This window comes from Erythrolamprus reginae, chromosome 3, assembly GCF_031021105.1.
Source record: "Erythrolamprus reginae isolate rEryReg1 chromosome 3, rEryReg1.hap1, whole genome shotgun sequence".
Classification (NCBI taxonomy): domain Eukaryota; kingdom Metazoa; phylum Chordata; class Lepidosauria; order Squamata; family Dipsadidae; genus Erythrolamprus; species Erythrolamprus reginae.
Genome location: NC_091952.1, coordinates 183,234,146 through 183,261,031, shown reverse-complemented (window position 1 = coordinate 183,261,031; position 26,886 = coordinate 183,234,146). Strand labels below are relative to the sequence as shown.

The following is a 26,886-nucleotide window of genomic DNA, read 5'->3' as shown; positions in this document are numbered from 1 at the left end:
ACAGTAAAATCAGTTTTACCAGGTTTTGTTAGCAACAAAGTTTAAAAGCTAGGATCCTTATGGCGAACTTATGGCACGCATGCCACAAGTGGCACGTGGAGCCATATCAGAGGGTACGCGAGATGTTGCCCTATGTCAGCTCCAGTGCACATGTTAGCTAATTTTCGGCCTTGGGAAAGGCCGTTTCATCCTCTGGATTGTTAGTATATAGCATGGAAAAAGGGGATAGAATGTTGAGAGAGAGCTAATTTGCATATTGGTATGTAAATCAGGTTTTGGCAGTTGGCAGATAGAATTATTGGAGATTCATATGCTGACTATTGGTGAATCTGCATCATAGAGAGCAGATGTATAGAGAAATATAGTTATACTACTGTCAAGTTGTTTATTTGTGTAAATATGAAACCAGTTCAATGAAAAAAGAAGAAATGAAAGCATAAGTTTTATATTGGAGTCAATGTATTTGTACCCCAATATACATTGTATCACAGTTCTGCTACAAAGATACCCTAAGAACCTAAGAACATAAAAACATAAGAAGAGCCATGCTGAATCAGGCCAAAGCCCATCGAGTCCAGCATTCTGTGTCACACAGTGGTCCACCAATTGTCCATGTGGATCTTGAGCAGAAAGAGAAGGCAAAACCATCCCTTTCCCCTGACCCCCAACAAATGGTACTCAAGGGAATCCTGCCTGGCTCAACCAACATAGAGGTGGCATATGGACATCCGTTTCGATAACTACTGATACACTTGGCATCCATGAATTTGCCTAATCCTGCCTTGAAGATAACAGGGCTCACAGCTGTCACGACCTCTTCTGGAAGTGAATTCCATAAACCAACGACCCTCTGGCTGAAGAAACATTTCCCTTGATTTGTCCTCATTTTCTTACCTATGAGCTTTACTCTGCTGTATGAAGTGAAGAAGATCACTTGAAAAACATAAATCACATAGAAATCCAACATGGATGCTTCAGGGAAGCTTCCCTGAAGGCATATATATTATCACATGTTTTTTGCTGATATATATATATAACTTCCAGTTTTCCCGTTTAGGCATTTTTTTTCACATATCAGGCTTCAGAAAGGCCTATATGCATATGTCAGAGGCAACACTGGTGGTGGTGGTGCACATGCATGGGGAGGAAGGGAAGGGGTGTGGGCATGTTCACACATGCTAGCTCACAAACACACACCCTTTTGGCATGTGAACCAAAAAAGATTTCCCTGTCACAGACATAGTTCCCTCTAAGCTGAGCAGTGAGCAATCGCTCACTTAAAAATCATCATCAACTCAGAGTTTTCCAAACCTGCCCAGAAGCCGAGAGGGAAAGAGTGAGAGGGAAGGAGAGAGAGAGGAAGAGAGGAAGAGAGAGAAACAGATAGAAAAAAGAGAGGAAGGAAAAGAGAAAGAAAAAGAATGGGAGTAAGGAAGAGAGAAAGAAAATCAAAATCTAGTTTGAAACTAGCTCAACTATTTAAGTGGCATTTTGATATTGATAGAGTTGCCGTATTATGAGCTCACTGTTATAGGCACACAGTACAGTATTTTATTTTGAAATTCTCTGAGGCAAAACAGGGTGGGTTTTTTATTTGTTTATTTATTTATTTATTTGTTTGTTTGTTTATTATTTTTGTGCCGCCCAGTCCCGAAGGGACAGCCGCTCAGACACTATACTTTTCCGCCCACCCCCCCAAAAAATTAGAGGGAACACTGGTCACAGAGTTAGGAAAACCTGAATCAGCTGACCTTCCTTGGAAATTATTCCATATTGCCCATGACGCCATTGTCGGGCCAAAGCCATTTTAGTTGGGGTCTTTGGCCTGTCACATTTTATGCATTTTAAAATGTATTCTTACCTGTGACATTTGGGAGGGGTAATTGCATGAGGGATGCCTGCATGTAGCCATAACAAATTCCTTCTAGAGTGTCAAGGTCATCCTTTGACTTTGCACTTCTGCACCTGCATGGAAGGAGATTAGGAGTTGCTGCCAAGTTGGTGGATGAAGATTGGTCAACGTGATGTATATGGGGCTGTGGGGCCAAGGGCTTGAACTTTCAACTGGGTGGAGAAACCCCTGGGACTTCAGATTCGGGATTCTCACAGATCTGCCAACATGGCTATGCTAATAAATTGGAGCTTTGAGGAATACTGTACCTCAGACTCTGATTTAATTTTCAATGCTATATGGAACCCTGATAGCCACTACTGTATTTCATGCTTGTTTATCTCCATTCTGAATTCATAGCTAGTGGAGATACAGTGATCTGACATCAGTTCTGTTCTTGCGAAAACATCTACTGTACATGGCCTTATTTCTCTTTTTCAGCTCTATCTGCAATGAGAATGACTAAGCTAAGAAGAAATGACCCCCCCCCCCAAAGTATTATAAGTATTAATAAAAAGTAGCATTAGTATATTACCAAACCTGGGTAACCCTAACCCTGTCCTTTCATTAATAAATTATTATTGAGTTTCCTCATTCCACGATAGCTGATGGACAACTGGCTTTATACAGTGCATCAGGAATGAACTACAGCTTACAAACAACAATGATGAATGTTTTTGGCATAATTTAAGTTTTTGTTTGGTTTTGGAATACTGTAATCCAGTGTATAGATGATGCCAAAACCAAAAAACATCTTATTATTGCATTCTGCAGTGTATGAACTTAACCTTACAGTAGATCTAGAAGCCAACTTCAAACTCTAGTTCACATATCAGATGTTAAGATTTTCTGCTCTGATAAGTCCCTAGGTTATGAGTTGCTTCCATGTGCAAAAGAAGCCATACAGAAGCAGTTAAGCAGCAGATATCAGCAAACTGGTTCAGGAATAATCAGCATTTTCTTTGGATTCAGCCAGCTGCTACTTCAAGATGAGTCACAAGGGATAAAAGCTCATTGCCAGAAACAATCAGGGATAAAAATTCCCAGAATAAGGAAGTATATCCAATAAATTTATTTAGTTATTTACTTACTTATTTATTGGATTTCTATGCTGCCCCTCTCCAAGGACACAGGGCAGCTCACAACATATAAAATATATAGTACACAATATCTTAAATCCAATTAACTAATCAAATATCTAACCCCCACCCCCAAAGAATCATTCCATTCACTCCACATTATCTCAACACATTCATTGGCCAGGGGGCTAGGGTTTAATGGCCTCAGGCCTGATGGCATAAGTGAGTCTTCAGACTCTTACAGAAGGCGAGGAGGGGGGGCAGTACAAATCTCCGGGGGAAGCTGATTCCAGAGGGTCGGGGCCTTCACAGACAGGGCCGCCGATAGACGGGTATTACTGGGACTGCTGTCCCGGGCCCGGGGAAAATTGGAAAATTGGGGGCCCCGGGCCCCGGCGCCCCCCAAAAACTCCTCAACCCCGAAGAGAGCCTGAATAATGGGGGGGCCCGGGCCCGGCGCTTCTGCTGCTGAGCCCAGTCTTCTCCCGGTGGCTTTCGACTACTGCAAGGCTGGCCTCGGCTCCCCTTCCCTAAACCCCCGCCAGCCCCCTCCTTCCCTTCCCGCCCTGCCCTCCTTCCCCGAGGCGTCCCTTGCCCAGCTCTTCCGGCGAGGGTGGGCCTCCGCCCGCGCAGAAAGCATCCTCCCTCACACCCAGCGCCGGCCATGGGGGCTTCCGCCGGCGCCTTCCGCAAGGCCCCCAGAGGAGCCGTGTGGGTCTCCAGACTTCTCCTGGTGAGTCCCCGCTGCAAGGATGTGGACGAGGGAGAAAGGGGAACCCGGCGCCTTGCGGTAGAGGGGTAGTTGGTTTGTGGGGAGCGGGGGAGGGAATTGTAAAAATCACAATTTCTTGCGTTGCTTTTTCTTTCTTTCTCTCTTTCTCTCTTGCTCTTTCATTCTTTTTTCTTTCTCTTGCTTTCTTTCTCCCTCTTTCTTTCTCTCCTTCCTTCCTTCCCTCCTTCCATTTCTTTCATTCCCCCTCTCTTTTTATTTCTCTTTCATTCTCTTTCTTTTTCTTTCTTTCTCTTTCTTGCTCTTTTTCTTTCTCTCTTTTACCTTCCCTTCCTCTATTTCTTCTTTTCTTTCTCCTTCCTACCTTCTTCCCTCCCTCCCTTCCTTCAGTCCTTCCTCTCTTACTCTCCCCTTTCATAAGTTTCCTTCCTTTCTTCCTCTGTTCCTGTCCCTTCCCCCTTTCTTTCTTTCTTTCTTTCTTTCCTTCCCTCCATTTCTTGCTTTCCTTCTCCTTTCTCCCGTCTTTCCTCCCTCACTCCCTTCTTTCACTCCTTCCTCTCTTACTCTCCCCTTTCACACCTTTCCTTGCTTACTTTGCACCCTCCCTCTGTTCCTGTCCCTTCCCTCCCTCCTTCCTTCCTTCCCACTCTCCGTCCATTCATTCACCCATTCCTCTCTTGATCGCCCCTTTTACAATTCCTTCCTTCCTTCCGATGTGAGCCCGGGCCGGCAGAGTAGTTTGCTTTTGCACCCCGTCTCGAGCTCCCTTGGTGCCAACCCGGCCCTCCCCACTTCAGAGAGAGGGGGGAGAAAGAGAGAGAGAGAAAGAGAAAGAGAGAGATAAAAAGAGAAAGAGAGAGGGAGGGAGAGAAAGAGATAGAAAGAGACAAAGAGAGGGGGAGAGAAAGAGAGAGAGAAAGAGAGAAAGGGAGATAAAAGAGAAAAAAGAGAGAAAGAGAGATAAAAAGAGGAAGAGAAAGAGAGAGGGGGAGGGAGAGAAAGAGAAAGAGAAAGAAAGAGAGAAGGGGAGAGAGGGAGAGAAAGAGGTAGAGAAAGTGAAAGAGAGAGGGAGGGAGAGAAAGAGATAGAAAGAGAAAGAGAGAGGCTGGGAGAGAGAGAAAAGAGAGAAAGAGATATAAAGAGAAAGAGAGAGAAAGGGAGAGAAAAAGAGAGAGAAAGGGAGAGAAAAAGAGAAAAAGAAAGAAAAGTAGAGAGAGAAAGAGAGACAAAAAGAGAAAGAGAGGGAGAGAAAGAGAGAGATAGAAAAGCAGGTGGGGGGGGCACACCTATTTTGCCAGCCCTCGGATGGGCCATAGGGATCCGGTGTATGTGGAGGGAGGGGTCCCCAGCTTCTGTCCTGCAGAGGGGAAGCCAAAGCCCCCGCATGGGTTATGCAGAGTGCCAGTGTTTGGGGCAAGGTGGGGGGTGGGGGGTCTTCCTTAACCCCCATTTCTTTGTTGGGGCTAAGAGGCCTGCCCAGCAGGGCTGATGTGTTGCGGAAGGTCTTGTCGAGGGAGACCAGTGGAGCCCCCCCCCCGCTCCCATCCCCAGGGAAGGGGGTTCTGGCATCACTGCCACTGGCTTTGGAAAGAAGCCCCCAGCCTCTTCAGGGGGTGGAGGGAGGGGTCCATAGCACAGGGCTGGACAATGGCTAAAGACAGTTGACTGCAGCTTTCAGAATTCCTCAGCCAGGAATATGAAGAAGACAGTTTGAAAATTTAAAAGGGAAGGAAGGAAGGAAGAAAGGAAGGAAGGAAGGAAGGAGGGACAGAGGGAGAGAAGGAAGGAGGGAGGGAAAAGAAAAAGAAGAGAAAAAAGGAAAGAAAGAAAGAAAGAAAGAGGAAGGAAGGAAGGAAGGGGAAAAAAACCAAAAGAGAAAAAAAAGAAAAAGGGAAGGAAGGAAGGAAGGAAGGAAGGAAGGAAGGGAGGAAGGAAGGGAGGAAGAAGGGAGGGGGGCCCCAGACACTTAGGCTGTATGGGGCCCCAAAATTCCTGATGGCGGCCCTGTTCACAGAGAAGGCTCTTCCCCTAGACCCCGCCAAATGACATTGTCTAGCTGATGGGACGTGGATTAGGCTGACTGTGTCGGTGGGATTCATGCGGCAGAAGGCAGTCTCGGAGATATTCTGGTCCATTGCCATACATTTACTATTATGCATTTCTCGTCTACCCTTTCCATAATTTAATACTTTATTTAAGGCAACTTTACATACATTCCTGGGGGAGGGGACGACCACATTGTATAAAATAATAGGAGGGGAAAAGCCAAAACAAGCCACATTCTTTCCACAGCAGTCAACAAGAAATCACCTAAGGGTCAAAGAAAACGCCCATCTCTTTTCCACCAGAGGTTGTCAAACAGAGTTTGACAAACCAAAACACTAGCTTCATTACAACAGCCACTGGAAGGCCTTGTAGACCTGATTGACAACAGCTTGTCAAAATACCAGAGTAAGAAATTAAAGAGGTTAGGCTCTTTTCAGTTAATATTACCTGGAAGGTCCAACCAATGTCAGATCTCAGGAGGCAGTGGGGAGAAATTAGAAGCCATCTCTGAAATTCTTACAAATCATTTATTTGGGGAGATTAGTTTGAAGGCGTGCAATCAATGCCTCTATAAGCCGCTCTGAGTCCTCGGAGAGGGCCAGCATACAAATCTAATTAATAATAATAATAATAATAATAATAATAATAATAATAATAATAATAATAATGTGCTGCAGCTTAGTTTTCAAGTTTAAATTGGTCTCTACATTCTCCATAACTAACAAATGATGCCTCCCATATCTTCTTTCCCACGCAAGAAAATTTTAAGAATTAAATTTTAGAGAATGAGAACAGGGATACTGCCATTTGCAGGCTGCCTCCCAAAAGAAAGAATAATGGGAAGAGAGAAAAATGATCTGAAAGGAAGAAGATGGCTGGCACCCTGCAGCCTCTTGTAGGATGGTCTTGAGAAAAAGTAGCCAAGGATCCAACTGGCAGCTGCCAAATGTTCTGACAGTTGCCTGATCCTGAATTGTTATCCTGAGGTCAATAAATTTTCCAAATAAATAAAGTGGAGAAGGAGGAGCATAGTAGCCACTGGATCAAGACTTTTCATGCATTGGTTGCCGATCAATTTCCGGTCACAATTCAAAGTGTTGGTTATGACCTTTAAAGCCCTTCATGGCACGGGACCAGAATATCTCCGAGACCGTCTGCTGCCGCATGAATCCCAGCGACCGATTAGGTCCCACAGAGTGGGCCTTCTCCAGGTCCCGTCAACTAAACAATGTCGGTTGGCGGGCCCCAGGGGAAGAGCCTTCTCTGTGGCGGCCCCAGCCCTCTGGAACCAACTCCCCCCGGAGATTAGAACTGCCCCTACTCTCCTTGCCTTTTGTAAGCTCCTTAAGACCCACCTTTGTCGTCAGGCATAGGGGAACTGAGACATCTCCCCCGGGCATATACAATTTATGAATGGTATGTCTGTATGTATGTTTGTTTAGAAAATGGGGTTTTTAAAATATTTTTAAACTGTAATTAGATTTGTTGTAAATTGTTTCACTTTGTTGTGAGCCGCCCCGAGTCTGCGGAGAGGGGCGGCACACAAATCTAAATAATAAATAAATAATAAATAAATATGGAAAAACAGACAGCGGCACAAAAGTTGCCATATTAATTAGGCATGTGTGCTAGACGTTTTCTTCAGCTCCACCAATGTTCGCCAATCTCTCGCCCTTAACTTCCAGGGATAAGAGGAAAACAGCCCAAAAGATGCCAATCTTGCCCTTGCATTTGTTTTCTCATCTCTCGTGATGTAACTTCTTGCATGAGTCATTCTCTGTTCAGTAAACATCAGCTAGTGTCTGGGTAGTATTAAAGTCAGCAATTCACCTCATTTGAAAAATAACATCAACAATTTACTGTAAAAACATGATATGGTTCCCTGTTTTTCATGCTGCCATAACTTAAGACTCCAATCACAAAACATTTAGTTCGCAAAATTCAACACATTTTTGAATGGAGGAGAAAGCATTTGATGTTCTGGTAAAGAAAAAGAGACTTGAGTGCATTAAATTGCATTAACTGCATTACAACAAATATAGCAAAAATAACTCAGGCTACCTAAAAAAGGAAGGGAGGGAGGGAGGAAGGAAGGGAGAGAGGGAGGGAGGGAGAAAGGAAGGAAGGGAGGGAGCAAGGAAGGAAGGAAGGAAGGAAGGAAGCCTAGTTGAGGGGAAAGCATCATAGATTTGTTTGTGTGGTAAATTTTTAGTATTTATTGATATTATTGTTATGGATTTAAATAAAACATTATGTATGGCACAATTCCTTATGTTCTTCATAATTTACATCCACCTTGTTCTTTACAGGGTGTGGGTTTGCATAGAATTGCTGTCTTTAGACTCTTTTTCTTTGTTTAATGTTATGGTAGGAAGGAACAATTCTGTATTTTTATATGGCTATTATCAATCTATAGAGATCATAAAGTCAATAAAGATGGGAAGTAATGAGCAAGGCTGTGAGGACAGTTTGGGTAACAACTAGTGTAGTTTGAACCAAGTAAGAAAGAAGTAGTTTTCAATAACAACAGTGTTTGCTACTATCTTGGCGAGTTCTGTGATCACCTGGACAAGTGAAGAACTACATAATCCGAGCATGTGCTTAACAAACACACACAGTTCCTTGAAGAGTCCCATGTGACTTTCCTGCAGAGTTATATGTGTATACAGAAAGCCAGTCTCAAACAGGAGGGGGAAAAACAATAGCATCAAAACATCCAGCATCACCAGGTTTTAAACAAGAGGTTGCACAAACCTGTTTGAAGGAGGTAGCATGCCATTGCATCAGCATTACATCATTAGCAGGGCATGCAGAAAACAGAGGACTCAATTAAGAAGACTTCTGTGAGAATAAACAGAATGGAAAGCAGGTGTACCTAAAATGTGATATCATCTGATCAGAAGTAAGATTAGCCCTCTCTAAGCAGTTTACAGAGAGTAAGCATATTGCCCCCAACAATCTGGGTCCTCATTTAATGACCTTGGAAGAATGAAAGGCTGAGTCAAGCTTGAGCCTACTGAGATTTGATCTGTCAAACTGCTGGCAGCCTGTGATCAGCAGAAGTAGCTTGCAGTACTGCACTCTAACCACTGAGACTTCTTGGGAACATTTAATAAAATCCTCTACTTGTAGCTTCAAGTGGTACAGATTGTTATATTTCATTTTGAAAACTTTTCTTTAAAGTAATGTAAAATATTCTGATGTTTAGATCAAGTTCCTAGTCCATAAACCAAAAGCAATTGGCTTAAGTCCAATTTAATTCTACATCTCTTAATAGCAAGTAGTGTAACATACAGTGTTCTAATGTAGGCTGACTACATCCTTTCTGGTAAATGCTTAACCATTTTTACCATGGCAAAATTGGAGAATGTCAGCAAAAAGGTCACCTTTTGTATGCAATGAAGTGATTCTCTATTGCCTTTGTTTCATGCCCTTTCTTGAGAAACCCAGAGCCATCAGCACATCACATGGGTTTCACAAGAAACCGAGGGGCTGAGATACCAGATGAAAATCCACAATAGCATTTAAATGTATTTATTTATTCCATTTTTATGCCGCCCTTCTCCTTAGACTCAGGGCGGCTTACAACATGTTAGCAATAGCACTTTTTAGCAGAGCCAGCATATTGCCTCCACAATCCGGGTCCTCATTTTACCCACCTCGGAAGGATGGAAGGCTGAGTCAACCTTGAGCCGGTGATGAGATTTGAACTGTTGACCTGCAGATCTAGAAGTCAGTTTTAGTGGCCTGCAGTACAACATTCTATCCACTGTGCCACCTCGGCTCATAAATGTCCATTTGGAGAAAGGCGGCCGATAAATTTAACTAAATTTAACTAAATATTTATTCAGTGGTGGATTGAGATTATTTGTATGTGTGTTTGTGTGTTTGTGTGTGTGTGTGAAATTGCATTCTGGTACCAAACAGGCCCAGAACATGGCATTATAATGTTAGGTCTATCATTAGTTAATTTATAGATTATAAGATACAACTGAGGCAGGTATGACTCTCAACTGCGGGTAGTCCTGGTCATAATCAGTGATGGGCTACCAAAATATTTACTACCACACTGTGGCCATGGCTTATGCATTTTGTTTCAACATCTTTCAATGCAAATTGAGTGCTCTGGGGTGGAGCTCCAATTTTTGCTACCTGAACTGTGTTCCTGACCATTCCCGTAGGAGCCCATCACTGGTCATAATATGGAACCAATCCCCCCCCCCAATGTCTATACTGCTCCCACCCTACTGGCCTTCCATAAGGCCAGGAAGACCTAACAACTGACAGGGCCACATTGTATGAATGGTATGTATGTATGGGATTATGACTGTTTCATAATTAATGGGTTTCCTTTTAACATGGCGTCTTATAGTTTTGATTATATTCAATTTATTTTTATTGTTCTGTATCTGTATCTGTTTCCATAGTTCCCTCTAAGCTGAACAGTGAGCAATCGCTCACTTAAAAATCATCATCAACTCAGAGTTTTCCAAACCTGCCCAGAAGCCGAGAGGGAAAGAGTGAGAGGGAAGGAGAGAGAGAGGAAGAGAGGAAGAGAGAGAAACAGATAGAAAAAAGAGAGCAAGGAAAAGAGAAAGAAAAAGAATGGGAGTAAGGAAGAGAGAAAGAAAATCAAAATCTAGTTTGAAACTAGCTCAACTATTTAAGTGGCATTTTGATATTGATAGAGTTGCCCTATTATGAGCTCACTGTTATAGACACACAGTACAATATTTTTTTTTGAAATTCTCTGAGGCAAAACAGGGTGGGTTTTTTATTTGTTTGTTTGTTTGTTTGTTTATTTATGTATTTATGTATTTATGTATGTATGTATGTATGTATGTATGTATGTATGTATGTATGTATTTATTTATTTATTTATTTATTTATTTATTTATTTATTTATTTATTTATTTATTTATTTATTTATTTATTTATTATTTCTGTGCCGCCCAGTCCGGAAGGGACTGCCGCTCAGACACTATACTTTTCTGCCCCCCCCCCAGAAATTAGAGGGAACACTGTCTGTTTCTGTTTCTTTTTATATTACTATTGTTTCTTCATTGCTTATTTGACCCCTATGACAATCATTGTGTTGTTACCACATGATTCTTGACAAATGTATCTTTTTCTTTTATGTACGCTGAGAGCATATGCACCAAAGACAAATTCCTTATGTGTCCAATTACACGTAGCCAATAAAGAATTCTATTCTATTCTATTCTATTCTATTCTATTCTATTCTATTCTGCCCTGAGTCCTTTGGGATTGGGCAACATAAAAGTCAAATAAATACATAAATAAATGAGTGAGTGAGTGAGTGAGTGAGTGAGTGAATAAGTGAATGAATGAATGAATGAATGAATGAATGTGAAAAGTCATCATAACTCACTTTTTTCAACTCCACTGTAACTTTGAATGGTTAGTAAAGAAACTGTTTTAAATCAAGAGCGACCTGTATAGATCTCTTTTTTTAATGCATAGGAAGGAATAACTTGTTATCTAGCATTTCTCTCTTTTTCTGCACCCAAGGAATACACAAGTCCTCAACTTAAAACCACAATTGAGCCCCAAATTTTCATTGTTAAGTGAGACATTTGTTAAGTGAGTTTTGCCCCATTTTGCGACCTTTCTTGTCACGGGTTGTTAAATGAATGGCCACAGTAGATAGGTTAGTCATACATATGGCCGTTAAGTGAATCTGGCTTCCCCATTGACTTCACTTGTTGGAAGGACACAAAAAGGGATCATGTGGCCTTGGGACATGACAACGATCATAACTATGAACCAGCTGCCATCTCCCCCAGGCTTTCTTATATTTTATGTTTGGTATGTATGTGTTGTATAGATTTTAACAGTTGGGGTTTTTTGTATAATTTTTATTATTAGATTTGTTCCATTGTTATACTGTTTTTATTACTGTTGTGAGCCGCCCCGAGTCTTCGGAGAGGGGCGGCATACAAATCTAATAAATTATTATTATTATTGTTATTGTTGTTGTTGTTATTGTTGTTGTTATTATTATTATTATTATTATTATTATTATTATCTGAATTTTAATCACATGATCATGGGGACGTTGCAAAGGCCGTAACTCTGAAAAATAGTCATAAACACTGGTGGGCTCCTACTGGTACGTTCAGGTACGCAGTACCGGTAGCAAACTTTTGGTCAGGTACACAGTACCGGTAGCAAAACTTTGATTTTTTTTCTTTTTTTCCCTTCTGGTCTCTGGGTATATTTTTCCTATCACAGTAAATGAGGTTGAATGTGTATAATTTTAGAAGCGCTGTGCATGTATGTGTGTACATACACTTTATATAGTAAATAATCAGAGGTGGGCTACTGCCCGGATGGGGGGGGGGACGCAGTGGGATAGCGAAAATGGAGCTCCATCCCAGAACACCCCATTTGCACTGAAAGATGTTGAAATAAAATGCATAAGCCACGCCCACAGTGTGGTAGTGAAAATTTTGGTAGCCCATCACTTGTCATAAGACACATTTCTCAGTGCTGTTGTAACTTTGAACAGTCACTAAATGAACCGTTGTAAGTCAAGGACTATCTCTACAGCCACTGAAGAGGCTTTTTGCATTTCAAGTATAGCATCCAAATCAGGCGGGGGTTGCCGCTACTGTGCCCGCGTCCCAGCGAGATTTTGCTACTGCGCATGCACAGGAAGCAAAATCTTGCGAGGGGATGCGCAGACGCATGAGATTTCAGTGACTTTTTGCTTTCGCGCAAGCACGGCGTGTGCACATCCCCTCACGGGATTTTGTTTCCTGTGCATGCTGGGATGCGCGCACAAGCACTAGAGACCCAAAGCTGCACATGCAGCTCCAGTTTTACTACCGGTATGGCGTCTTCATCCATTCCGGTAGGAAACCCAAATTAAATGCCTGCTGCATTTCCACATATCTAGGCAAGGCTACAAGAGGTCAAAGTCCCATCTTTTAGCTCTTTGGCTGCCTAGCTCTCCAATATAACATATTATTCCACTCCATTCCTTTCTTTCTTCTGCCCCTACCCATGGTTATATTTTAGCCTGGCTCTATTGTCCTCTTGGTTTCTTCTTTCTTCATATCCAAATCATCACTCTTTTGTTTTGTGGTTTAGCCTTTTGCCTATTTGTCCCATGTCCTTGTGTGAATGCCGGACAGTTTTTGCAACCAAGCAACCACTCTAGGACTTCCTATACCATTTCTGCCCAGTTAAGCAAAGCTTTCCCCCATGTGGTTTTTAAAACTTTTAAATCAATCAAATTAAGTCAAACCAAAAACAATTGTAAATGAAGCCAATGCCTAAATCTCACAAATTCCAGTACAAACCAAAATTCATCTAGCATAAAAATATAAGCTCAAAATAATTCGAAATTAAAACAAGGAAAATACAGTACATTGGAAAATAACTTACAACCCTTCAAAAAGCAAGTGGGACTAAGCAATTTTAATCTGGGCCCAGGTAAAATCTCTGTGAAGGGAGCATTCTGTATTTGGGATGGGAAAGATCTTTTTCCTAATAATTGCCTGGCCCATTTCTTTAGGCAAGGCAAGTGAAAATCAAGAGAACAGCTTTTATAAAGATCTTAGGAACTAGAATAGACATGCAACTTAAACACCACTAAGTCACTTTCGAGTATTTAGAATATTTTACTTCCATTAGTTTTTTCTTTATCTTTAACTGCTTTTTTTGAAAGTTTCCATTTCAGGACTTATCATCTCTTTTTTAAAACAAAAATATTTTGGCTACTTTGATCTTTAACTTCCTTAGCTCTTCACAATTATTTCAGCTTGTTCCAAAATCTATCTCTACTGCTGAGACCTACATTGAAGTTTTGTTTCTAATTGAAATGAAAGCTTTCAACAATTGCAAAACATTATTTCCTAAATATGTAAACAATATCCTGTTAGTGTTCATAAATTTTCTAACTATCCAGAATACTTCAAACAGATTGAGAAATATGGCAGTATATATTCCTGCATGTAATATTTATCTCTGTTATCAGAAAAGGGTGGACATTGGCAAGGTGATAGAGTATCACAGTGAAAGCCTCTTTTACTGACATGAATCAACATCGCACAGCTGTACAAAAGAAGTGGGATTTGGACTATGATGCTGTTCCATCTTGCCAGTTTTGACAAATGGATATAGATACAGTGGTACCTCTACCTAAGAACGCTTCTACTTATGAACTTTTCTAGATAAGAACGTGGTGTTCAAGATTTTTTTGCCTTTTCTCAAGTGCACCAGTGTGCCTTCCGTCCCCTGTCCAATTGTCTCTCCTTATCTCGTTTATCTTTTCTTCCTTTCAAATATGTTCACCTATACTTTTACATCTTTTCTTCTATTCTTTTCTTTATTTATATTACTACATATCTATTCTCTTCAATGTGTATTATGTATTGGACTAACTAACTAACTAACTAACTAACTAAATAAATAAATAAATAAATAAATAATAACCATTTTCTACTTACAAACCCGAGCCTCCAAAACTGTAACCATGTATGAAGTATAGAATTCACACAACTAAATTTGTGGTGCCATGTAGGCACTGCCCCCTGGCCGATGAATGTATGGTGAGTTTGTTGACTGAATGGCTATGAGTGCATTTTAATTGGTTTTCAGGTTTTTAGATTTTTAACTTTAATTAATTGGATTTCGATGTGCATTGTTTTTTATATGTTGTAAGCCACCCTGAGTCCTCGGAGAGGGGCGGCATATAAATCCGATAAATAAATAAATTAAAAAATGTAATACAGTGGAACCTCTACCTAAGAACACCTCTACTTACAAACTTTTCTAGATAAGAACCGGGTGTTCGAGATTTTTTTGCCTCTTCTCAAGAACAATTTTTCACTTACAAACCCGAGCCTCCGAAATTGTAACTGGAAAAGGCAGGGAGAAGCCTCTGTGGGGTCTCTCTAGGAATCTCCTGGGAGGAAACAGGGCCTCCACCCTCCCTGTGGTTTCCCCAATCGCACGCATTATTTGTTTTTACATTGATTCCTATGGGGAAAATTGCTTCTTCTTACAAACTTTTCTACTTAAGAACCTGGTCATGGAACGAATTAAGTTTGTAAGTAGAGGTACCACTGTACTCTTAACTTCTCTGCATCTGCTTCTTCCACCCACAGGTAATAAAGGTTTAGAGCAGGAAAGAGAAACCCAGGTTCAAAGCCACTGCAATTTCTGGGTGATTTGGGTCCAGGCACAATTTCATATTCTAACCTAGTGATGGTGAACCTATGGCACAAGTGTCACGTGGAGTCATATCAGAGGGCACGTGAGGCATTGCCCTATGTCAGCTCCACTGATTTTTGGCCTTGGGGAAAGTCATTTCGCCCTTCAGGAAAGCCCCGAAACCCCAGAGGGCAAAAAACAGCACAACAAGCAAACAAGAAATCTGCTTTTCCAAACTTCAGATTTGCCCATTTGCCCATTTTTTTTACCGTCTCAGGCTTCAGTGAGGCCCCTTTGCATACGTGGGAGCTGGGGGATGGGAGGGAGTGGGTGTGGGCACATGCATGCGCGCTAGCATACGCACACACACACCCTTTTGGCATGCAAACCAAAAAAGATTCGCCATCACTGTTCTAACTCTTTGTTGTGAGTGGGAAAAATACAAGAAGAGAGGGGATGCTAATGTACATTCTCTAAACCTGCTGAAAGAATGGTACACCACCAATCTAGCTAAGTGAATACCTATAACGAGCAAATGTTTGTTTGTTTGTTTGTTTGTTTGTTTGTTTGTTTGTTCGGTAGGTAGGTTCTCCATCAAGGCCATAGGTTCTCCATCAAGGCCATAGGTTCTCCATCAAGGCCATAGGTTCTCCATCAAGGCCTCAATGGCTTACGTCACATTGGACAATGAGTCAACTTTAAACTTTAAAGCCGAGGCGAGCTAGAATGTCTCACAACAATCATCATGATAACACAGTGATGGCAAACCTTTTTTCCCCCTCGGGTGCTGAAAGAGTGTGGGCACATGCTATTGCACAGGTGCAATAGCATGTGCCCACACCCATAATTCAATGCCTGGAGAGGGTGAAAATAGCTTCTCCCACCCACTGGAGGCATTCTGGAGGCTGGAAACAGACTGTTTCCCAACTTCTGATGGGCCCAGAAAGTTCATTTTTGCCCTCCTCAGGCTCCAAAAGCTTCCCTGGAGCCAGGGGAGGGTAAAAATGTCCTCCCCATCTCCCCCAGAGGCTCTCTGGAAGCCAAAAACGCCCTCCCAGAGCCTCTGTGCAAGCCAAAAATCAGCTGGCCGGCATACACATGCACATTGGAGCTGAGCTAGGGCAACGGCTCGTGTGCCAGCAGATATGGCTCCATGTGCCACCTGTGGAACCCGTGCCATAGGTTCGTCATCACGGTGATAACAGCTGAAAGACAATTTTGAGTGGAACAACACTGTCAGACTTTCTACTAAATCTGCACTTTTACTAGTTTTTCTCATCATTCCTATCACCCATTTCCTCCCATGTTGACTGTATGACTATAACTTGTTGCTTATATCCTAAGATTTTTATTAATATTGCTTCTTCGTTGCTTATTTGACCCCTATGACAATCATTAAGTGTTATACCACATGATTCTTGACAAATGTATATTTTATTTTATGTACACTGAGAGCATATGCACCAAGACAAATTCCTTGTGTGTCCAATCACACTTGGCCAATAAAATTCTATTCTATTCTAAAAAGGGGGATCTTCCGCAGTGAATTCTTTATAGGCAGGTGGGGGTTCCTACTTACTGCTGCTACTGGTGCAATGCGCGCACAGCTCCGTGTCACCGGTGTGCACATGCATGCATCCAAGCAAGATTTTGCTTCTGTACATGGGCAGGAAGCAAAATGTCATGAGAGGGCGCGTACGCAAGAGATATTTTGGTGGGATTTTTTTTTTGTTTCCGCGCATGCCAAAATTTCGCATGGCCGCACATCCCTTGCAAGATTTTGCTTCCTGTGCATGCGCAGAAGCAAAATCTCACCAGGACGCACACGCACACATGCCAGTGACACAGGGCTGTGCACGCAGTTCCATTTTTACTACCGGTGCACAGTGTCGCACGTACCAGGTAGCAACCCGATACTGTTTATAGGTCTGTCTTTTTCTCATCAATTCTGAGGATTGATAAAAGCCACAACAGCCTTGGAGGGCTCTTTGAATTCTGCTTTGAATTCTTCTTATCCAAATGTGTTTGACTCAGCAGACGGAGGAAGCCAAACAAAACTATTTCAGACAGGGAAGCTGGAGTGAGGGACAATATCTGCCACCTCCAGAAAGGGAGAGGTCCATGGCCACCCAGGGCTAATGCTGAAAAATGGGAACATGCACTACTGCTCTTTGACTGTGGAGGATTGCAGCTGCTCCTTCTAAAGACTGGGTGGCCGTTCTCTTTCAGTGGCTCTGAAGAGAGTTAAAATTAAAAACATCGCTGTGGAAAAGAACTGGGCTCACACTCCTCTTGAATGAAGCAAGATGATTAAGGAAGGAGGGAGGGTGGCTTATCCACTGCCAAACATCCTGCCTACTGTGTGAAAAATCCTCGGCAAAAGTTGAACTAATTTTATGAGAGAATTTTACAACCCAGAACTTGACCTTTGTTCGGAATACAGGACACAAGCCAATAGCCAATAAGAACTGAGGCAGTTTTATGCATTACAGAAACAGGAACTATGGGAAAACACTGCTTTACATCCTGGATTGCCAGATCTGTATACAGTGTTCCCTCGATTTTCGCGGGAGATGCGTTCCGAGACTGCCCGCGAAAGTCGAATTTCCGCGAAGCAGAGATACGGAAGTAAATACACTATTTTTGGCTATGAACAGTATCACAAGCCTTCCTTTAACACTTTAAACCCCTAAAGTGCAATTTCCCATTCCCTTAGCAACCATTTAGATCATTACTCACCATGTTTGTTTATTAAAGTTTATTTTAAAAAATATTTATTAAAGTCGGATGAAAGTTTGGCGATGATATATGACGTCATCGGGCGGGAAAAACCATGGTATAGGGAAAAAACCCGCAAAGTATTTTTTAATTAATATTTTTGAAAAACCGTGGTATAGACTTTCTGCGAAGTTCGAACCCGCGAAAATCGAGGGAACACTGTATATATTTTAAGCACTTATAACCTATATTTATTTAAGCACCTGTATGATGTACCTATGGTGTGTAAAAATGTGTACATATGTTTTTAAACACCTTTGGATGTAAATTTGGGGGCCATATAAGGCAGTAATTTTCAGTGTCTAACACAGGGGTGACAAACTCGCAGCCAGAGGCATTACGTGCTGGCTCTGCCCTAGCCCAGTTTAGCAAAGGGGGTGGGAAGCCCCGATACTTCAACTAACACCATCATGACAATGCAAGTTTGACACCCCTAGTCTAACACACAAAAACCGCCTCTATACAACCTTATCCTTACTTGTGTTCTGTTTCATATTATGTGTAACATTCTTTCCAACAGGTTAATATTGTATGTAATGTATATTTTAAGGACAAACATTGCCTGTATTCTTTCTTTCTTTCTTTCTTTCTTTCTTTCTTTCTTTTCTCCTTCCTTCCTTCCTTCCTTTTATTATTATTATTATTTATTGGATTTGTATGCCGCCCCTGTCCGCAGACTCGGGGCAGCTAACAACAGTGGTAAAACAACATGAACAATCCAATTAATAAAAACAACTAAAAAAAACCCTTATTATAAAAAACCAAACATACACACAAACATACCATGCATAACTTTTAATAGCCTAGGGGGAAAGGATAACTTAACTCCCCCATGCCTGGCGACAAAGGTGGGTCTCAAGTAATTTGCGAAAGACAAGGAGGGTGGGGGCCGTTCTAATCTCTGGGGGGAGTTGGTTCCAGAGGGCCGGGGCCGCCACAGAGAAGGCTCTTCCCCTGGGGCCCGCCAAACGACATTGTTTGGTCAACGGGACCCAGAGAAGGCCAACTCTGTGGGACCTTATCGGCCGCTGGGATTCGTGCGGTAGAAGGCGGTTACGGATGTATTCTGGCCCAATGCCATGTAGGGCTTTAAAGGTCATTACCAACACTTTGAATTGTGACCGGAAACCGATTGGCAGCCAGTGCAGGCCGCGGAGTGTTGCAGAAACGTGGGAGAATCTAGGAAGCCTCACGATGGCTCTCGCGGCCTCATTCTGAACGATCTGAAGTTTCCTAACACTTTTCAAAGGTAGCCCCATGTAGAGAGCGCTGCAGTAATCGAACCTTTCTTGTCTTTCACTATTTAGCTGTACATTGCATTAAGGTTTGGTACAGAATATATATCCTGATACAGATATTAATATTTACTAATATAATCATGATTCCCTACAACTCACAATTGACCTTCCCCGCTCACACATTTTGCCCAGCTGTAGAATTTGCATACATGGAGTCTTGTAAATATTACTAGGGGGGTATGATTCATTAAAACTTTAGACTAATCAATATATTGAGTTCTAGAGAAGTGAATAATAAAATATAATGATAAAACAAAAAATAAAGTAAAAAATAGGTATCAAAATAATGCAGTCTATGACAAAATGAAAGATAAACCAGCTCCAAGAATAAAATCGTGCAGCATTTTTATAAACAGTATTTGAAATGCTGGCAAAACACTTAAAATATTTTTTTTAGCGTTCCTGACACTAAGCTCTTTTCCAGGGAAATTGTTTAAGAGAGTGGGGTCCACCCTTAAAAAGTTCTCCCATTTAAACCCACCCATTGTGCAACTGAGGGGAGGGCACAGAAAAAAGGCCTCAGAGAATTATCTACTTTTATAGATAAATCTGCAACACATTTCTTAGAGGGATAATGTTAGTTTCCCTTTGCTTTATTCACCGCCTGCTCTCCCAAATGGAAAAGGTTAAATGATAACAGTTATTTGGAAAAATACAGTCTCTTGTATCTCGGAGAACAATGATATTAGACAAAACACATGGTTCCAATTAATGAATGAACATTTTCCCTGTGTAATTTTACTGTCCTTATTCCATTACAGTTCAACGTTTGCTATTGTCACGGCTTGCATTCCTAAATAGTTCCACATGGCTAGTATAATCCCTGTGACCAATTGAAGACCGATAATAAAAGAAAATGCTTGGGTATAGAAGCATGATAATATCAAGTCACAAGCTGCCAGATCCAATGAAGTGTCTAAAAGAATTTTCCTCCTCAGATTCCTCAACGTATTTTGTCTGTGTTTTATTTTGGAGACACTAGCATGCCGCCAATCTTGAAATTTTCTCTCTCTCTCTGTCTCTGTCTCTCTGTCTGTCTGTCTCTCTCTCTCTCTCTCTGTCTCTCTGTCTGTCTCTCTCTCTATGTGTGTGTAAAATCATTCTTTAGCAACACTTGGAGTGGATAAAAATAATAATTCATGCTTTGTAAATACATATAAATAAGTCCTTCCTAAACATGAAAAGTTGGGGAGACGGAGGGAAATTAAGTGTCTGGAGCAGTTTTCAAAAAGAATCTTGCCCTGCCAGTAGAACAGGTTAACCAGCACAACACAGCAGCTTTGAAGGAAGCCATTTCAATAGTGAATACATTTCGGTGGTTTAAGTTAAGAGACTTTCTATGGTAATTGAGAAACCTGCAGCACCTCAATGGTTTTGTGCATAAACGTTTCAAACTGGTGTATTAAATAGGGTCCATCACTATCCCTCCAATGTCCGTGGAAGACCTGGGCAATTTTGGGGTCAAAGTAATATGACAATACAGTAGTTCCCCAACATTGATACACAAATGTTATTGACAAAAAAGGGGGAAAAAATACCTTCCTGCTTTTTTAAAATAAAAAAATTGCTTGGCCCATGTTGCTCTCTAACAAAAATAAGGACAGAATTCATGTCTGTAAGGCCACAATGTTGTTCAGTGATTTTACAGCCAAAGAGAGTAAAAAAGTTTCTGGGAGTTTATTTCTGAACACTAGCCATGAATGGAATGGGATGGAATGGAATGGAATAGAATAGAATAGAATAGAATAAGGGCTGTGCACAAGTGCACCATTGTGCCTACCGTCCCTATCCTACTGTCATATTGTCTTTTATCATTACTTTTAATCATTACTTTTCTAATGTTATGCTTATACAAATTATTTTCCTATAATTGTCTGGCAAATATATATAAATAAATACAATAAATGAAATAAAAATCGAATAGAATTCTTTATTGGGCAAGTGTGATTGGACATAGAAGGAATTTGTCTTTGGTACACATGCACTCAATGTACATTAAAAAAAGTTTGTCAAGAATCATAAGGAACAATACTTAATCATTGTCATAGGGTACAATAATGCAAGCAACAAGTTACAGTCATAACTGCGAGGAAATGGGTGATAGGAATGATGAGAAGACTAATAGTAATAGGAATACAGTCTTAGTGAATAGTTTGACAGTGATAAGGGAATTATTTGTCTAGCAGAATGATGGCTTTCAAGAAAAAAAATCTGTTTTTGTGTCTAGTTATCTTGGTGTGCACTGCTCTATAGCGTGCTACACAGAGATGTACCTACTGGAACAGTCAGGTGCTAGCTAATCTTTTTCTTTTATGTACGCTGAGAGTGTAGGCATCAAGACAAATTCCTTGTGTGTCCAATCACACTTAGCCAATAAAATTCTATTCTATTCTATTCTACTCTCCGGTAGTGATTTTCAGGATGTGCACGCAGTTGCTTGTCCCTAATGCGTGCAAGCGCACCCTCGCACAAGATTTGGCTTCTGTGTATGCACAGCATACGTGAAGATACTCTCGCGAGTGAGATTTCAGTGGATTTTGGTGATTTTTTGCTTCTGCACATGCGTGGAAGCAAAAATATCGGCAAAAGTCACCGAAATCTCACTCACGGAGTATCTTCACGTGAGATTTTGCTTGCTGCTCATGCACAGAAACAAAATCTCACACCAATGGGCATGCATGCACCCACAGGATGCACCCGCATCGGCAACGGCCTCAGAGAGCATACCAGTAGCGCCGAAAATGGCAGTCCTTTGCTGGTCGTACACAATAGAGTGCACAGTCATACGTCCCAAAGGGGCTTATGAAAAGAAACTGAACTTGGCTCTTTTTTTCGTTGAAAACATTTTGCTTCCCATCCAAAAAGCTACTTCAGAAATGAATTAAAGAAATTTCTTAGATGAGAAGCAAAATGTTTTCAAGAGGGAAAAAACAAAGAAAATCCAGATGCTTTTGACAAGCACCTTTGGGACAATCATGATCTGGATGATTGAGAATCTCCATAGATATTTGTTTATAAAACAAATTTCCCTCCATACATACCACTTATGTTGTTTCAGCAGCATAGTTCAGTATTGGAGATGATTTTCTTCAAACAAAAAACTTTGCTGATTTGTGTTTAAATAGCTACAGATAACAAGCCATCTTATCCTGTTCTAACAGCTCCAGGATTATATTATATTATATTATATTATATTATATTATATTATATTATATTATATTATATTATATTATATTATATTATATTATATTATATTATATTATATTATATTATATTATATTATATTAATTATATTATATTATATTAATTATATTAATTATATTATATTATATTATATTATATTATATTATATTATTATATTATACAGTATTATGTTATGTTATGTTATATTAATTATATTATATTATTACATTATATTATATTGTATTGTATTGTATTGTATTGTATTATATTATATTATTTATTTATTTTTGGCCTGCTGTTGATTTGGAATTAGTGGATACAGCACTGGAAGATTTTGAAATCTAGACTGACATCTAGATCAAGAAGACTGATATCCAGGATGTCAGTTTGAGGGGGCTGCCACATCAGTGGTGGGTTGCTACTAATTTACTCCAGTTCAAATGAACCGGTACTGGCAGTGGCGGGAGGCTCCGCCCACCTACCTAGATGTCATCAAAGATGATCTACGCATGCACAAAAGGTTGTGCCCATGTGCAGAAGGGCCTCGTGTGCGTTTACAGTTCCGAACCAGTAGCAAAGGTAAGTGAAGCCCACTACTGTGCCACATGTATTTATTTTTGTATTATATTATAATTGTTTTTAATTATAGATTGTCTGCTACCCAGAGCAACTTGTTTGAGATGAGCATCTGTAGAAATGAATTATAAATAAGATTTGCTATCATCAAAGTAAAAGTAAAATATTTAAGAGAGTATCTCTCACAATTTGATAAGTTTTCTGTAGAGTTAAATGTATAAATAGCATAATTCCGTACAGATTCCAAAAGCCTATAGATCAGGAGTGTCAAACCTGCGGCCCGCAGGCCAGAGGCATCATGTCCTGTCCCTGCCCCCATCCAGTTTATTTTTATTATTTATTGGACTTGTATGCCGCCCCTCTCCGCGGACTCAGGGCGGCTCACAGCATATACCAAAAACATAACAATAAAGTTTATCCAATTAATATACTAAAAAGATTCTTAAACATTCTAACTTTAAAACATTCATTTGCAGTCATTCAATAATCATTTAGCAAAGGGGGAAAAGACCCTATATGTCATGTGATGCCGCCATGGCAACACGAGTTTGACACCCTTGTTGTAAAACAAGTGGCATTAAAATAAACCCTCATAAACAAATTTATCTTTTACAAAAGTCAGATAAACTGGAATATAAAAGGTAGAATATTGTTCTTAAGTCTCAGGTCCTGCCATTCTCTTACTCTACTCTACAGAGCATCAGCAGGCAGATTTTTTTTTTAAAAAAATGGGTAAAACATGAGAGCTTTTGTTCCTTTTCCAGATGAGTGCCCTCTTTGACCACAGAGAAAAGGTGAAAATGTGGACAATTTCAACTCCACCTATTAATGTATTATGGTTTCAGTATGCTCAGTGTTGGGATATTAGCATTTGGCTTCAATTAGTTCTTAGCATTTAAACTTGAGATAGAGAGTTTTATACATAGACAAATTATTAAATCCATACTTTCTTTCTGGAAACATAATTATGTTTCCAAATAATTCTCAGCTTACCATTCCTTCATTTGAAAGACACTCTGGCCTTAGACATTCAACAGGTAAAGATCTGAAAGACAGAAGGAAAGATGCAAGTGAGTCTCACAATCTGATTAGAGTTCTTATATATCTATTTAAATTAAGGTAACCATTTCTTAAATTCAAACCATCTTCAAATGGTCTGCTTTGTATTTGTATTCAGTTCTCTGTCAATAACTCACAGTTCTCCTCTAAGTTCACTTTACCCTTATATATATTACTACATGTCTATTTTTCTTCCTATGTATTTGTGTATTGGACAAATGAATGAATAAATAAATAAAGAAATAAATAATTTGACAAATGCTCAATTGCAAACTTTTTAATTTTTCATCATCCCACAGTGAATGTAGGGATATTGCCAGATTCAAAGAAACAGAAACACTGGTTAGGTTGCTGCATAGATTTATTCCAGTCTATACACAAGTATCCGGTTAACTAAAGTTCAATGCTAAATTGGATCCAGGTAAGTGTCAACAGAATTCAGGAGGGGTTAGACTTGGAAATTTACTCTTAGCAGATGATATATTTAACTTTGCCCTCCCAGCTCAGCATGCTTTTTCCCTGCAAATATAAATATAATTTTCTGAGCTATGCAGCTTTTATTTCTACTATTGACCCACAATGGACCCTAAGTTTTGCATAAAGACGCACTTTAGTTATGGGGGAGGAAAATAAGGAAAAAAACAAATCTGCCTCTGTCTCGCAGCAATTTGCCTCCCAGCAACCAGCACAGATGATATACAGTAATCTCTCACTACTTCACGGTTCATCTTTCATGAATTTGCTATTTTACAGGTTTTCAAAGGGGGCTTCAATCAATTAAATCCTTAAAAAATTTAAATCTATTAAAAATTCATAAAATTCTTCTTAAGGGGGCTTAAACCCATTAAATCCATTGAAAATTCATAAAATTCTCCTACGGTACTACTGTACTTTATTAAAGAAACTGGTAGGATATAGAAACATAGAAACATAGAAGACTGAGGGCAGAAAAAGACCTCATGGTCCATCTAGTCTGCCCTTATACTATTTCCTGTATTTCATCTTACAATGGATATATGTTTATCCCAGGCATGTTTAAATTCAGTTACTGTGGATTTACCAACCACGTCTGCTGGAAGTTTGTTCCAAGGATCTACTACTCTTTCAGTGAAATAATATTTTCTCACGTTGCTTTTGATCTTCCCTCCAACTAACTTCAGATTGTGTCCCCTTGTTCTTGTGTTCACTTTCCTACTAAAAACACTTCCCTCCTGAACCTTATTTAACCCTTTAACATATTTAAATGTTTCGATCATGTCCCCCCTTTTCCTTCTGTCCTCCAGACTATACAGATTGAGTTCATTAAGTCTTTCCTGATACGTTTTATGCCTAAGACCTTCCACCATTCTTGTAGCCCGTCCTTGGACCCGTTCAATTTTGTCAATATCTTTTTGTAGTTGAGGTCTCCAGAAGTCTCACATGTAGTTCCAGCTGAGAAACATTACAGAATGACTGTTTAATGCAAAGGGTGGGTTTTAAAAGTCCGAATACTCATTAAATACATAAAAAAAATATCTTTCCTCTACTTCACGGAAATTCGTTTTTCATGGGTGGTCTTGGAACGCATCCCCAGCAAAAAACGAGGGATCTCTATACAGGTGAAATTCAAAAAATTAGAATATCGGGAAAAAGTTCATTTATTTCATTAATGCAACTTAAAAGGTGAAATGTAATCTATAAGAGAGACTCATTACATGCAAGGCAAGATAGTTGAAGATGTGATTTGTCATAATTGTGATGATTATGGGGTACAACTCATGAAATCCACCATCTCAGAAAATTAAAATATTACATGCTATCAATAAAAAAGGGGTGTACATAAAATAATATCAGACCTCTGAAAAGTATAATAATGAATATGTACTCAATGCTTGGTTTGGGCCCCTTCTGCAGTAATTATTGCCTCAATGCGGTGTGGCATGGAAGCTATCAGCCTGTGGCACTGCCGAGGTATTATGGAAGACCAGGATGCCTCAATAGCAGCCTTCACCTGCATTATTCCATGTCATGTCTCTCATCTTTCTCTTGGCAGTGCCCCATAGATTCTCTTTCAGCTGTGGTGAGGGGGGCGTTTGCCCAGGTTCGCCTGGTGCACCAGTTGCGGCCCTATCTGGATCGGGAGTCACTGCTCACAGTCACTCATGCCCTCATCACCTCGAGGCTTGACTACTGTAATGCTCTCTACATGGGGCTACCTTTGAAGAATGTTCGGAAACTTCAGATCGTGCAGAATGCAGCTGCAAGAGCAATTATGGGCTTCTCTAAATATTTATTTATTTATTTATTTATTATTTGGATTTGTATGCCGCCCCTCTCCGAAGACTCGGGGCGGCTCACAACAAGTGGTACAAATCATAAATAATCCGACTAAATTTAAAATATTTGAAGATTTTTTTAAAAAAACCCATATACTAACAGACACGCACACAAGCATACCATGTATAAATTAAACATGCCCAGGGGGAGATGTTTCAGTTCCCCCATGCCTGATGGCAAAGGTGGGTTTTAAGGAGTTTACGGAAGGCAGGAAGAGTAAGGGCAGTTCTAATCTCCGGGGGGAGCTGGTTCCAGAGGGCCAGTGCCGCCACAGAGAAGGCTCTTCCCCTGGGGCCCGCCAACCGACATTGTTTAGTTGACGGGACCCGGAGAAGGCCCACTCTGTGGGACCTAATCGGTCGCTGGGATTCGTGCGGCAGGAGGTGGTCTCGGAGATATTCTGGTCCAATGCCATGAAGGGCTTTAAAGGTCATAACCAACACTTTGAATTGTGACCGGAAACTGATCGGCAGCCAATGCAGACTGTGGAGTGATGGTGAAATATGGGCATACCTAGGTAAGCCCATGACTGCTCTCGCAGCTGCATTCTGCACGATCTGAAGTTTCCGAACACTTTTCAGAGGTAGCCCCATGTAGAGAGCATTACAGTAGTCGAACCTCGAGGTGATGAGGGCATGAGTGACTGTGAGCAATGAGTCCCGGTCCAGATAGGGCCGCAACTGGTGCACCAGGCGAACCTGGGCAAACGGCCCCCTCGCCACAGCTGAGAGATGGATTTCTAATGTG

The 26,886-nt window shown here is 40.6% G+C and overlaps 1 long non-coding RNA gene across 1 annotated transcript in view; it reads right to left on the bottom strand.

The window, feature by feature from the left end:
• Positions 1–26,886, bottom strand: part of LOC139164813 (uncharacterized) — a 185,663-nt gene that overhangs the window by 84,430 nt on the left and 74,347 nt on the right. The window contains exon 2 of the long non-coding RNA XR_011558701.1: positions 23,758–23,809. This is a non-coding gene — a long non-coding RNA (uncharacterized lncRNA). The remainder of the gene's footprint in view (positions 1–23,757; positions 23,810–26,886) is intronic.